The sequence below is a fragment of the Podarcis tiliguerta genome, assembly GCF_965153285.1.
Source record: "Podarcis tiliguerta genome assembly, chromosome: 2".
Lineage (NCBI taxonomy): Eukaryota > Metazoa > Chordata > Lepidosauria > Squamata > Lacertidae > Podarcis > Podarcis tiliguerta.
The window spans coordinates 21,350,223-21,362,519 of NC_139535.1; the positions used below are offsets into that span (position 1 = coordinate 21,350,223).

Sequence of the window (12,297 nt, forward strand, 5' to 3'; positions counted from 1 at the left end):
TTCCTTCTCCTCGCCTGCTGCTCAGGTGCTAACTGTTGACGTGGAACTTCAAGGCTCCCACACTCTCCCTTCTTAAGAATTCTTTATATTTAAAACTAGACTGGTACCGGACAGCTCCTCAAATACAGGGCATGTTCAGCTAGAGGACTATTCCCTGTAAAATGGGCCATGTGGCCATGTTATCTAGATCCCCAGAGCTGAGGGCCAGTTGCGGCCCTCCAGGCTTCCCCATGTGGCCCTCAGAACTCTTCGCCAGACCAAGCTCCTTACAGGCCTTGCTTCTCACTTGGAGCATTTCTGACAGGCGATAACGTGCCCTTCAACTTGGATAAGGCTTCTTGCTTGTCAGGAGGGAGGTGGATGTGTGGAAACAGGACTACTATACAAAGGAGAAAATGTGCATTCTCTACCCAACACTTATACGTGTCCCTCAGAAGGGTTTCCAGAGGGAATGTGGCACTAGGACTTAAGAGATGTCCTCTACCTTTGACTTAGAAGGTGCCTAGGAAAGCGTCTCACCATCTTTAGTGGGCGGTGGGCAGTAGGTACCATCTATGTGGCATCTTGCTTTATATATCTGTTTCCTTTTAATCCTGCCCTTGGAAAGACCAACACTCTTCCTTGGATGCGGCCTACTTACCCACATTGTCCTAAGCACTGCTTGAGTGGGGAGCAGGCGTTTATTGCCTATTTTAAAATGAGGCTGCATTTTAAATTGCATTTTAACATGTATTTTAAATTGGTCCCCCCGCCTCTTTTTCCCCTATTATATTTTTACTGTGATTTACTGTGATTTTTTTGGTGTTAGCCACCCTGAGCCAGGCTCTGGCCGGGGAGGGCGGGGTATAACAACAACAACAACAACAACAACAACAACAACAACAACAACAACAACAACAATTATCGGCCTGATTCCTTCCTCTTGCTTGCAGTCATGAGGGCCAATGAAAATAGGGACAGCCATAATAATAATAATAATAATAATGCTTTTATACTTTTATTATTTACACCCCTCCGATTTGACTGGGTTGCCTCAGCCACTCTGGGTGGCTTCCAACGTATATAAAAACATAATAAAACATTAATATTTTTTTTTTAAAAAAAATCCCTACACAGGGCTGCCTTCTGATGTCTTCTAAAAGTTGTATAGTTACTTAGCTCCTTGGCTCAGGGGAGGGGTTGCAAACCTCCATGCCCTCCAAATTTCTCAGATGAAAATAGGGACATCCTACCCAGGGCCTGATTTAGGTTTGATGAGGCCCTAAGCTATTGAAGGTAATGGGGCCCTTTATATGCCCAGCTGCCCTTTGTCAAAAACAAATTGTCACTTTTCTGTGTTGAATATATGCTATATGGTAATTTATGGACCTAACAGGTATCTAAACCCTTTTGCCACTGCTGCTGTATGTAGGTTTAATTTTATTTGTTTCTTAATCTTATATTTTGGAAATGTACATCTCGTTTTTTCTCCTTTATTTTTTGGGGGGGCCCCCAAGAGAGTGGGGCCCTAAGCTATAGCTTGTTTAGCTTATATGTCACTGTGGCACTGATCCAACCACACGCTCCGGGGACTAGCCCTAGAGAATAGGGACACTTTGGGGGGTCTGGGGGGTTCCTGGCTGCTCCTTACAGCCCTGCCCTCTGCAATCTCCCTACACCACCATTGCAAGCTTTGCCTCAGCCACGAGGGGCCCTTCCTCAGCAATAGCAAATTTGGGGTGAAGATGGAGTCAGCACACTAAGTAAAGCTCCCTCATGGTAGCCGCCACTCTTACAGCTGGGCGAGTAATACGCAAATGAGAGGACAGAAAGGACTCAGCACCACTCAGGCGCTTCCTCGGTGAAGGAGCGGAGGCAGCGTTACTAAACCAGCGCCGATGTAAGTTATTATTAATGCTCACCCAGGATGTTTCTAAACCTATTAGCGTCACATTAGTCAATTTGTTACTTTAAGCACTAGCCGTGATTTTATTACAAGGTGGAAAAGATAACAGCGCAACACCAGATCGGCCTAATTAATGGCCGGGGTGGGGATGGGGAGGCGAGAATGACAAGGGAAAGGAAAACCGCCAGCCGATTTCTGAAGGCTACATTCTGAACAGCGTTGCTGAAGGCCTGTAGCCCTTTCGCTTTGCTTGGTGTGTCTGATGAGATTGCAAAAGAAGAGTCAGGTTACTCGGCCCATGAAAGGGATCAATGCAAAAGGAATTATTGCCCAGAGCAGCATTAATGAAATGGCTGGGGGAGGCAGCCCCAGGCCTCAACCTGCTGCCTGGAAACAAGAACTTGCTTGAGACCCACTTGGTGTTACACTTCAACTCCCGTCTGTGTTCGAAAGGTCACTGAATGTAGCGCTGAGATCGTGGCGGCAGCCATCTAACACCTCTTCCTCTCTAAAGGCCTCTGAGGTGCAGGGTGTGTTGGTTTCAATGCGGAATGGAAGTCACCTACTCTGTGAGGCCCATGGGAGCATTTCGACTTCTGAGCAAGTGCTGCGGGCGCCACATAGGAACATCGGTCCATCTGGTTTAGTTTTGTCTACACTGACTGACTCCAGGGATTCAGGCAGGGAGTGCGCCCCTGAAGTTTTGGATGACAACTCCCATCAGCCCCAATTGCCGTGAACAATGGGCAGGGATGATGGGAGTTGTAGGCCACAATATCAGCAAAGCGCCATCTTGGCTACTCCATATGGTTCTAACTCATATGGTTGGGTTTTTCATAAGAAAGATTTTTTTAAAAAGAGAAGAATGTTTCCTTGGTTTGTTTTAGTGTTTGTTTTCCATGATCCTTGGATGTTGAGTCACTGGGCTTGGTAGCACTATTATTTGCATCCTGCTAACCGGAGCAGAAGGGACGCGGGTGGCGCTGTGGGTAAAAGCCTCAGCGCCTAGGGCTTGCCGATCGAAAGGTTGGCGGTTTGAATCCCCGCGGCGGAGTGCGCTCCCGTTGCTCGGTCCCAGCGCCTGCCAACCTAGCAGTTCGAAAGCACCCCCAGGGGCAAGTAGATAAATAGGGACCGCTTACTAGCGGGAAGGTAAATGGCGTTTCCGTGTGCGGCTCTGGCTCACCAGAGCAGTGATGTCACGCTGGCCACGTGACCCGGAAGTGTCTCCGGACAGCGCTGGCCCCCGGCCTCTTGAGTGAGATGGGCGCACAACCCCAGAGTATGTCAAGACTGGCCCGTACGGGCAGGGGTAGCTTTACCTAACCGGAGCAGATAGCCACATTAATGACAGCCATTTTCAGACACTTGTGTGATAAGAAGGAAAGTTTATAGTGGCCATATTTAATGTGCTCTGAGAGAAATATTCCACGCCTGTATATGAACATCAGACTTCACAAACCTTTGGTATCCTGGATGAAGGTTGAGATAGGATCAGTGGGGTTACTCTCGCCTCATTGGTGATGCTTTCTACACCTTTATTTATTTATAAAATATCTATATACCACTATATACCATATCTATATATTACTTGCCAGGGTAAATCTTCAGGATTTAGGTCCGTCTCAAGAATTTAAGAAGTTAAATCTCTCAATGGGAAGATGGATAAATTCTGTAAAGTGCTTTGTGGTTTTTGCTACAATCAAGCGGTGTGTAAATTTTATTAGATATGAAAACAAGTTCCTGCATTGCTGGGTGTTGGCTAAATGACCATAGGGACCCTTTGTAACTCTGCATTTCTATGATTCTATGATTAAATAAATGAATGCACTTAAAACATTAAGGAACCATACAGCTTGCCATTTCACATGCTAGCAAGGCTAATTTTGAACTGCTAACAATGCATTGAAGAGAGAGCATTGGTTTGTTTGTTATTATGTTATGTATTTTTGTGTTTTTATACTGGAAACCAAAAGGGATGTGGGTGGCGCTGTGAGTTAAACCACAGAGCCTAGGACTTGCTGATCAGAAGGTCAGCGGTTCGAATCCCTGCGACGGGGTGAGCTCCCGTTGCTCGGTCCCAGCTCCTGCCAACCTAGCAGTTCCAAAGCACGTCAAAGTGCAAGTAGATAAATAGGTACTGCTCTGGCGGGAAGGTAAACGGCGTTTCCGTGCGCTGCTCTGGTTCGCCAGAAGCGGCTTAGCCATGCTGGCCACATGACCCGGAAGCTGTACGCTGGCTCCCTCGGCCAATAAAACGAGATGAGCGCTGCAACCCCAGAGTCGGTCACGACTGGACCTAATGGTCAGGGGTCCCTTTAACTTTATACTGGAAACCACTCTGGGATTCTCGGATGAAAGGTGATATATATATAAATTAATTAAATAAATTTCATTCTCATTCACACCCACCCACCCCTAGTTAGCAGCCAAATACTTCCACAAAGCAGGCCCTATATTTCTTTAGCCCAAACCCAGACAGATGTTTTACCTCAGACAAATCACTTTCTGGCGAATGAATCAGGAAACCACACTCTTTTCACATTTCTCCGAGATGTTTTCCCTCTACTGCGAAAACTTTAAAAATGCCATATAAGTGAAGTAGAGCATCACAAATCTAATTAATTGTTGGAACTTTCCTTTTTCTTTTAAGAGAGAAGTTTTGTTAAAAACGATTCTGGAGATGAAAGAATTTCTGAATGGCTAAGAACACAAAAACATCCCCACCCAGAGCAGCTTCTTTTAAGCCATTAAAAGATATTTCGATGAGCTCTGAGTTATTCATGTCGAGCACCATGGGGCCTTATTACAAACATGGCTTGTTTTGCCCAGTGAAGACCACCCGTGAGCGGCTGCTGGCACTTAATTGAACCCCCTGCCTCCCAGTCCTTTGAAGATCATGTCAAGATAATGAAATTTCCTCCTCTTCCCCACCTACTCTTCTTTTCCCACCCCCTCATTTGTGCCTAAATGTAACATGCTACATCGCCTGGGCTGAATCAACCGGCAGATTTATAACTGAGATCAGGGGAAAGAAAGAGGCTAGGTAATTTGCTGGGGTAGCTCAGTTCCTTCCTAAGGGACCCACAGGCAGTGATGGGGACTTCTCCTGTGTCTCTCTGAGCTGAGCAAATGGGCTCCTCTTGCGTCTGCTGCGGTTAAGCTATTTTTTCACCTCCCACATTCAATATTCCACTGGGGGGTGAGAACACTGGTCACACATTCGTTCTGCTACACACTTCCCCCAAAGTCAATGCTAAAAGCTTCCATTCTGCAAATAACAAGAACAACTCCCTGTATTGGAAGCTCCACTGTTCTTGATTCTCATGCTTCTGCTTAAGGGTGGCAAAAGGCGGAAAGAAACCTGTCACCCTCACTCAAGGAAGGAGACAGTGTAGTCTCCCAGGCTTACAGTTGCCATCATCCCTCCCCAGAGATTATGAGGTTCTCGGCTGATGAAGGTTGGAGTCCAACAACATCCGGATGCCAATAATAATAATAATAATAATAATAATAATAATAATAATAATAATAATAATTTTATTTTTTATACCCCGCCCATCTGGCTGGGTTTCCCCAGAAACTCTGGGCGGCTTCCAACAAAATATTAAAATACAATAGTCTGTCCAACATTAAAAGCTTCCCTAAACTGGGCTGCCTTCAGATTTCTTCTAAAAGGCTGGTAGTTGTTCTTCTCTTTGACATCTGGTGGGAGGGTGTTCCACAGGGTGGGGGCCACTACCGAGAAGGCCCTCTGCCTGGTTCCCTGTAACTTGGCTTCTCGCAGCGAGGGAACCGCCAGAAGGCCCTCGGCACTGGACCTCAGTGTCCGGGCGGAATGATAGGGGTGGAGACGCTCCTTCAGGTATACTGGGCCGAGGTTCCCCCAACCCTGCCCTAATGAAAAGCTGTGGTTTCATGCTGGGATAACTTTTCTATGGTTGCACTCTTTTTTCTTTCTCTTCCAGCACTGGCTCTTGTTTTCCTTCTCAGGCAGTAAGGGAATATGGATGACCTTGTGGTTGATAAGGACACAGAATCTGACCAAAGTAACGGTCTGGCTGCAGTCCTGCAGATTCTGCTTTTTTATTATTAGAATCCCCGTGGCAAGAATGCATACTCAGAATGTCTTAACAAGGAAGGCAAACTAATATCTGCTCAGTGATCATAGAATTGTAGAGTGGGAACGGACCCCATGGGTCATCTAGTCCAATTCCCTGCAATGCAGGCACCTCAGCTGAAGCATCCAAGACAGATGGCCATCCAACCTCTGCTTGAAAACCACCAATGAGGTTTGCACAAACACTTTTGCATATGAATGTGAGAAAAGCCTTATTAGAACATGTAATGGTTCTAGGGGTTGCTCGTGCATAAGTTGCCGCCACTCCTGGCTAGGTTACCTGGTTGAAATCCTTTCTGACTGGACAGCCTCAAGTTTCGTGGCTGCCTCAGTCGCTGGCAGAATCCGTCAGTGGGCGTTTCTTGAACCTCTTCCAGCATAAAAGCTGTTTGACGCCCAGTCTTCTCCTACTCCCCCTGCGCGGAAGTCTTCTACGCAGGGAGGGTGTGGGCAGCGGAGTACCCGTACTCTCTCCGCTGGTCTCCGGCGAGGAGTCCTGGAGCCACCTCTCCGATTCCCCCATCTGCCCCCCTTCTCCACTGGTGTTACGCTGATTTCCTTCCCCAGCGGATGGGCTGTCTCTCTCCCTGCTGGGACCCTCTCCGGCATCCTTCTGGAGCCTTCTCTCCGCCTCCAGCTCCGATGGCAGTTCCCTGACAGAACAGATCAAGGCCTGTCTAAGCCAGCATTCATTGCTAAATTCCCAGAAACTGACAGACACGACGTCAGAAATTGGCCATTGGTCTATCAGTGAACCAGGACACCAAAGTCAGCCTTAGGCTAGCCTATAGTTTCCATTTGAGAAGTTGGAAACAGTTACTCTGCATCCCAGAGCCATCTATTGTACGTTGCCTTCTCCGACATAATTTGGACTGGGATCCTTGGGGAAACTGGTAAATTTTTCAGTGGCAGCACATCCAGGTGAGGTGTAAGTTGGGAAATGCAAATTTGAGCCTTTTGGAGGAAGCCTAGACTCTAGTGCCATGGAGACCACTAATGGAATATCAAGATTGGCATGGGAGAGGAGCGGCTAGCCTTTGACCCTTGAGATATTGCTAGACTCCTTTTCCTATTGGCCATGCTGTCTGGGGGTGATGGGAGTTGGAGTTCAGCAGCATCTGGAGGGCTACAGGTTCCTCATCCCTTGTACAGCTGTTATTTTTCCACCTTCGCCGCATCAAGCAGTTGGTCCCTTACCTTTCCCGCCCCGACCTGGCCACAGTGATCCATGTGACGGTCATCTCCAGGCTTGACTACTGTAATTCGCTCTACGCGGGGCTGCCCTTGAAGCTGTCCCAGAAACTCCAGCGGGTGCAGAATGCTGCAGCGAGGCTCCTCATGGGGTCTCTGCCATGGGAGCATATTCACCCAGTGCTTTTCAAGCTGCACTGGCTCCTGGTGGAGTACAGGGTCAGATTTAAGGTGCTGCTTTTGACCTTTAAAGCCCTTCACGGCCTAGGACCCTCGTACCCCTCGTATGCCCCACGGAGAGCCTCAAGGTCCATAAATAACAACACCCTAGTGGTCCCAGGCCCTAAGGAAGTTAGATTGGCTTCAACCAGAGCCAGGGCCTTTTCAACTCTGGCTCCGGCCTGGTGGAACGCTCTGCCTCATGAGACCAGGGCCCTGCAGGATCTGATTTCTTTCCACAGGGCCTGTAAGACAGAGTTGTTCCGCCTGGCCTTTGGCTTGGAGCCAATTTGATTCCCTCCCTCCCTCCCTCTCTTTCTTTTTTCTTTTCCTTCTCCTCCTGCGATGAGGCTACATTTTAATATTTTAATGTTCCATTATTTTAATGTTGTATTTTACTTTTGTTTTTAAGTTGTAATTATTCATCTTGTTTTTATTATTGCTTGTAAGCCGCTCTGAGCCCGGCCTTGGCTGGGGAGGGTGGGGTATAAATAAAAAATTATTATTATTATAGGTCACCAATGCAAAAACGAACTGTTGTCAACCTGCGAAAGACTTTGGAAGAGGGACTTGAATTTTACATCCAGGTTCCACTTGGGATGGTTTGATGCATACAAAGCGTTCCCATCTGAACTTGTGGTGCTCTTTGTTGTGCGAGGAAGGCTTTGTCTTTAAAGTTCTACCAGTTCAAAGATTTAGAGTGTCAGCCTTTTATGCTGCCTTTTTATTTGCATGTGCTGCTGGCGGGCTGCCTTGGGAGTCATCTTCGTGGCAGCTGCCCACATTCATGATTCAGCATGAGAGTCACTACCTCCCTCAGCTTGGCAGCCTGCAGTCATCCCTGTCAGCCACAGGTAGGGACTGGGGGAAAACTGCCAATGTTGGTTTCTCTGAGTTTTCTCATTCTTCAGTTCAGTTTGCTCCATTTCTGCACAAGTTCATCGTTCTTTTTTTAAGTAAGGAAAAAGAAACACCCACCAGCATTTTAATGCACAATTCCCAGATATGTAGAATGTGAATGTGTGTTTTGATTTGTTTAGCTTATTTGCTACTTTTAATTTTTTGAAAGTTTTAAATAGTTTTTAATGTCAGTTTGCATTTCTTAGTGCAGGAAGTATTGATCTGATGTGTAGAGATCTTTCCGATTCTAATTAATTCAAGAGGGTTCTGGAAGCTTCTCTGTGTGAAAGAAACAAGCAGAAAGTTCCTGATGTTTGGGTTATACCTTCAGAGAAGCTGAGGACAACTGGTTTAAACTGGTTCTCTTACCTCTTCTGTCAAGGTCATGTGGACTATAAAAGTGCCAATCCTGAATGTATTGGATTTGTGACCATTATGCTCATTTACCTTCAACTGCAGTAAAGCTCTGCTGGACGAAATATAATTGCCTCAGGTCTATTTTTTTGGGAATCCTGCAATGTGTTTTAAGTTTTTACTCTGCTAATTATACGTCTGAGTTCTGATCTGGATAAATATTGAGTAGAATTCCATGACATTTAACTCTTTCTAATTGGTCATTTAATTGTTTTATTCTCTTTGAGTGTTTTTTGCTTTTACAATTAAGTGGTTATGAAATAAATAAATTTCTTATACCTATTTTTCTATGATTTTACCAAACAAGTGTATGGTGGTTGTTTTTTGCAAGCAATTTCCCCAAACAAAATGCATTTTCTGTGTTATTTTCGCCAGTATCTGAATTTTAATGTCCATTCCCCCTGATAAATGCTTCTTCAAAAACCAAATTTTGAGGGGTTTGGAAAACTATTGCAAAATTCGGAGAAGTGTGAATTTCCTGACTTTTGGTTATATTGTTTTGGGCACCTCCAGTTGTACAGTTGGGGAGCGAACCAGCTGGTCTAAAAGTAGAATGTATGTGTTGCAGGAACACATCTGGACACTCTTATTGAGGCACCCAGATGTGCGCTTAGGAGCTGGACTCCTGTGCGCTTGACCCACGTTTTGCAATGAGGGTCAAAAGAGGAGAAAGGTCTTTCCAGTAGCTCATTCTCAATTGTCCTCCTGAAGCATCTGTGGTTCAGCAATGAAAAAAGAAAAAAAGATTCTTTCCATCTGCCTTGCTTTTCAGGGATTGATTTTGTAACACTGTGGAGTCACAACGGTCTCTTTAAGGTTGGGGAAGTGGCTCCAGCATAATTTAATACTTTCAATAGATAAAATGAGGGGTTTTTTTCAGATAAAAATGTAAATTCAGCTTGACAGAAGGATGTTCAGTGAGAATGCACATACTTAATTGAAACAAAAAGAGCCTCAATTAAAAAATTCCCCCTAAAATAAACTGTAGCAATTTGGTTTCAATGCCCATAGAAACTGAAAATTAATCTATGGCGAGGGCTGTTTGTATTTAGGATGCAGCCATCTTGAATGGTGCAATTCTGAGAATGTGGCTCCTGGAACAATCTAAAACTCAGTTTTCAGTTCTTTTGAAAATCAATTTCCCAATCCTTCCAGATGCAGAAATAAGCTTGGAACAAAATACATGTTCTATGCCTGATCCAATCTCAGAAACCAAATGGTTTTAAGGGTTAGGTTGAAAACCTGGTAGCTTTAACTTTTCTGCCTGCTGCCCTGTGATCCTACATCACTGTTTCATTGGTATCCCGGTCTGCTCGCGATTTATCACCAGAGGAAATCTTCTCGGCGCAGAGTTGCAAGTAATCCTTATTAAGATGGAGGATTTTGATGCTCAGTTGTGATGCAGAGCCAATTACTTTCTGAAGTTTGCTTGGCAAGCATTAAACTCCGGTAGTATTACAGTGCTATGCGAGGTTATATAACAGAGACATTAGTTGGAGATCTGTGGAACAAGAGGTGGGATTTTATACTTCAGTGGGTCTGAGGCTGAATTTTGACATCTCCTCCGGTTGTTTAGACAAGTTCATTAGAACCAATGTACAGGTTTACAGATGAGTGTGTTAAATAATGCCATTACAGTGCTACTTTGGGTTACATACGCTTCAGGTTACAGACTCTGCTAACCCAGAAGTAGTACCTCGGGTTAAGAACTTTGCTTCAGGATGAGAACAGAAATCGTGCTCCAGTGGCATGGCAGCAACGGGAGGCTCCATTAGCTAAAGTGGTGCTACAGGTTAAGTACAGTTTCAGGTTAAGAATGGACCTCAAGGATGAATTAAGCACTTAACCTGAGGTACCACTGTATTGTTTTAAGGGAAAACAGACTTCTCACCTCATGAGAAGAGAAGACTCCCTGGAAAAGACCCTGATGCTGGGAAAGATGGAGGGCACAAGGAGAAGGGGATGACAGAGGACGAGATGGTTAGACAGTGTTCTAGAAGCTACCAGCATGAGTTTGACCAAACTGCGGGAGGCAGTGGAAGACAGGAGTGCCTGGCATGCTCTGGTCCATGGGGTCACCAAGAGTCAGACACGACTAAACGACTAAACAACAGCAATGTAGGAGAAGGGAGGGAATGGCCAGCTTCTCCCCCCTGTGTATGTCATTGAGTTTTCAGGCCAAAGTACCTGCCTCTTTCTCTCAGCATCCGCCATTTTGGAAAAGGCTGAGAAGCTGTGAATAGAGTGGAAAGGAATTCCAGAACTCCATCTCTTGTCAATGTAATCCTGCCCACCCGCCCAGAGCAAACAGCCCTAAAAGGTTATGAACTGGATGCAGACCCACATATAAGATTACCTCCCAACGGAGGCCCCTTAGGGGCCATTCATATGCCATGAATAAAACATTCTTTGTGTGGAGCTTCTGAAGATAGTTCTCCTTTTGACGTTCTGCTCTGTCAAAAAGAGGAACTCCTGGGACCGCAAAGCATTTTGAACTCTAGACGCTTTTAATCTGTGCACACTGGAAGCAAAACATGAATTAGTGATATGAAAATTTATATTGATGAAGAAAAAGAAAAGACCTGGGGGAAAGAAATCAATACAGTTTGATGAAACATACCCCTGCGCTCACTTACCAGGATAAATAGAAAATCTGCGGTGAGGTGTCGTTGTTCTGTTGTAGTGTATAATTCATACTAAGGCATCTGAGCCTTTACAACTTCACTTCGGGGGTCTGAGGAAACGTTATTTATGCGACTGAAGGTGTCTCCCTGTTACGGAGAGTTATGGCAGCTTTCGGCCTCCAGTGATTCAGAGATGTGCTTAAGGTCAGAGGGGACCTTTGTCATTTTAGTACATGGATCCTTAGACAGATCTTGCCTCCTCCTAGAAAGCCAGCCAGCTGCCATGTAAGTTGTGCGTGCTCCTCAAGACAGAAGTCAGTTAACGTCTCCCACAAAATGCTTTATCCTAGGCCCATCCTACCCATCATGAACTTCATCCGCATCCTGAGCTGATATGTAAGTGTCACGGTCTGGTTTACGGGCGGTCGAAGTCCTGGTGGAGGACGTCAGGACTGGGGGCAAGACGGCGGGGTGGGAGCAGGAACGAGAGTCAGGAAGCCAAGAGTCTGGAAGCCAAGGTTCAGAGAGCTGGGAGTCAAGAAGCCAAGGGTCTGAGGGTCCGGAAGCAAGGAGTCAAGAAGCCAAGGGTCCGAGGGTCCGGAAGCAAGGAGTCAAGAAGCCAAGGGTCCGAGGATCCGGAAGCAAGGAGTCAAGAAGCCAAGGGTCCGAGGATCAGGAAGCAAGGAGTCAAGAAGCCAAGGGTCCGAGGATCAGGAAGCAAGGAGTTAAGAAGCCAAGGGTCCAAGGATCAGGAAGCAAGGAGTTAAGAAGCCAAGGGTCCAAGGAACAGGAAGCAAGGAGTCAAGAAGCCAAACGCAGCAAGGCAGGAAGCGTGTTGCTGTGGCAAAAAGCCAAAGGGAAATGCTGACCTTATATCCCTTCCCGGCTATTGCCACCCGGTGCTGTGTGTTACCAATCAGCCTCACCTGTGTGGCTGCACCTTG

General features: G+C 46.0%; 1 long non-coding RNA gene across 1 annotated transcript in view; it reads left to right on the forward strand.

Moving 5' to 3' along the window:
- Nucleotides 1–1,625: 1,625 nt before the first annotated feature.
- Nucleotides 1,626–12,297, forward strand: part of LOC310671142 — a 33,896-nt gene continuing 23,224 nt past the window's right edge. Inside the window, exon 1 of the long non-coding RNA XR_014507824.1 lies at nt 1,626–1,879. This is a non-coding gene — a long non-coding RNA (uncharacterized lncRNA). The remainder of the gene's footprint in view (nt 1,880–12,297) is intronic.